Here is a 2,347-nt window from a genome sequence, read left to right as displayed (position 1 = left end):
CAAAATCTCCCCCAACTACCCTATCACTCCCCCCACCTGCCCCGCTCTCCCTGTGTGCCCTTTGCCCCCCCCGCCTCTCCCTCCACACCCCTGCCCCCCCGGGGTTAATGTTCAACCTGGGGCCTTCCAGGGGGAAAAGGGAGGGGGCAACGGGATCTCCTTTTTTTGGGGGGGGTAAGGGGGATTATTGGGGGGTCGCTGGATCCTCTTTTTTAGGGATTTGTCATACCCCTGGGTCCTTTTTGGGGGAGGGATCCCAATTCCCCTTTTTTAGGGAGGTCACACACTGGGATCCCTTTTTTGGGGGTGTCACACACCAGGGTCCCCCCTTTTTTGGGGGGGAAGGGGTCGCACCCTTGAGACCATTTTTTGGGGGGGCGGGGGGACCCCAAATCCCTCTTTTTGCGGGAGGAGGAGTTGGGGAGTGGGCGGGGCTGTTACTCCAACTTCCGACCCCCCCGGCGCCATGGAAACAGCTCCCCCCCCACCCCGTTACCTCAGGAACCGCATCGGTGCCATGGAAACAGCTCCCACCTCTCCGTTCCCCTGGAAACCCCTTCCCACCTCCAGTTACCATGGAAACCACCCCGTTGCCAAGGAAACAGTCCCATGGCCCCCTCCCCGTTGCCACGGAAACCGCTGCCATCGCCGTTTCCATGGTAACGGGGGAGAGGAATCTCCCCCACACACGTTTCCACGGCAATGCCGCAGTGCCCCTCCCCCTCCCGCCGCTGCTGCCATGGCAACCGGCAGCCGCAGCACCCCCTCCCCCTCCTGGTATCCATGGGAACGGCGAGAGGGGGAGGGGAGATCCCTAGGACCCCTCCCCCCAATGGCTGTGGTGTGTTTTTGGTGTGTTCTTGGCATGTTCTTGGCCCCAGGATGCGGCAGCGACACAGACATGGCAAGGACATGCAAAGAACATGCCGAGCACACACCAAACACGTGCCAACAATCCCACATCGCACAGACATGCCAAGGACAACCAAGCCCATGTCACTCACACCCCATCTCCCTACACCAAGGATATGCCAAGGATATGCCAAGCACATGCCAAGACCACGTAAAAACCACAGCAAGCACACTCCAAGCACACACCAACCCATCCCCAAACCACACGCCAAGCCCACGTCACTCACACACCAAGGACATGTCAAGCACACACCAAGCCCCTGCCAGCCCCCCCTCTCTCGGTCCCCACTGGAAACGCCCGCTGGGTTTTTTATTAAAGTAGGAAAGTTTCGGCCGCGGCGAATTTAAAAAATCCCCCCCCGGCCCCTCCCCCCCAAATCCCCCCATGTCCCCTCCCCTACCCTCGGACACCCCCCGGGACCACCCGAGGGAGGGGGGAGGGGTGAAAGGGGGGGCAGGGTCCCCGCGGGGGCCTCCAAGAGTCCATCGCATGAGGGTCTCAAACGAGGGTCTCGCACGAGCCCCCGTATCCCATGAGGGTATGGAACGAGGGTCTTGCACGAGCCCTTTGCGTGAGGGTCCTCTGCACGAGGGTCTTCAAGGAGTCCCTTGCACAAGAGTCTCTTGCACAAGGGTGTCTTGCACGAGTCCTTTATACAAGTCCATGTGTCACAGCAGGGGTCTGGAATGAGTCCCTTGCACAAGGGCCCTGAATGAGTCCTTTGCACGAGGGTCTTGCACGAGTCCCTGTGTCACAACGAGCGTCTTGCAGTGAGGGTCTCTTGCACAAGTGCCTTGAATGAGTCCTTTGCCCAAGTCCTTGTGTCCCACTGGGGTCTTGCACGAGTCCTTGGCACGAGGGTCTTCAATGAGTCCTTGGTACAAGGGTCTTGAACAAGTCCCTGTGTCACACGAGGGTGTGGAATGTCCCACAAGGGCCTTGCAAGAGTCCGTGAGTCCTTCATGTCACCCCTTAGGTGTCACACGAGCCCCTCCTTGCACACTCACATATGACATGGTGACACAGGTCCCTTATGTGTCACATGAGCACCCCCGTTGTCCCCCCCCGTGTCACACGAGCTCCTCGTGTGTCACCTCAGCACCCCTTGTCCCCCCAGTGTCACACAAGTCCCCCTCTTGTCACTCCAGTCCCCCTGTATCACATGAGCCCCCCATTGTCACACAAGCCCCTTGTGTGTCATTCAAGTCCTTCCTTGACCCCCCCACCGTGTCCCACAAGCCCCTTCTTGTCACCTCCCATCTCTCCCAAGCCCCCCTTGCCCCTTGTGTTACACAAGTCCCTTGTGAACTCATCAGTCCCCCAGTGCCACACGAGCCCCCCCTTGTCATGCCCCTGTGTGACACCAGTCCCTCATGATCTCACCAGCCCCTCATGTCACACGATCCCCCCTCACTGTCACCCCCCTGGTCACCT

The 2,347-nt window shown here is 59.8% G+C and overlaps 1 protein-coding gene across 1 annotated transcript in view; it reads right to left on the bottom strand.

The window, feature by feature from the left end:
* The window catches only part of ASPDH (aspartate dehydrogenase domain containing), a 3,615-nt gene extending 3,541 nt beyond the window's left edge, over positions 1-74 (bottom strand). Inside the window, exon 1 of the mRNA XM_027910243.1 lies at positions 37-74. The gene's annotated coding sequence lies outside the window, so the exon portion shown is untranslated. The remainder of the gene's footprint in view (positions 1-36) is intronic.
* Positions 75-2,347: the final 2,273 nt, after the last annotated feature.

Source organism: Empidonax traillii, unplaced genomic scaffold (genome assembly GCF_003031625.1).
Source record: "Empidonax traillii isolate 1590-97213 ecotype Southwest subspecies unplaced genomic scaffold, ASM303162v1 scaffold3011:size38310, whole genome shotgun sequence".
Taxonomy (NCBI): domain Eukaryota; kingdom Metazoa; phylum Chordata; class Aves; order Passeriformes; family Tyrannidae; genus Empidonax; species Empidonax traillii.
The sequence above is the reverse complement of the archived record's forward strand: the minus strand, read 5'-3'. Positions and strand labels throughout refer to the sequence as shown.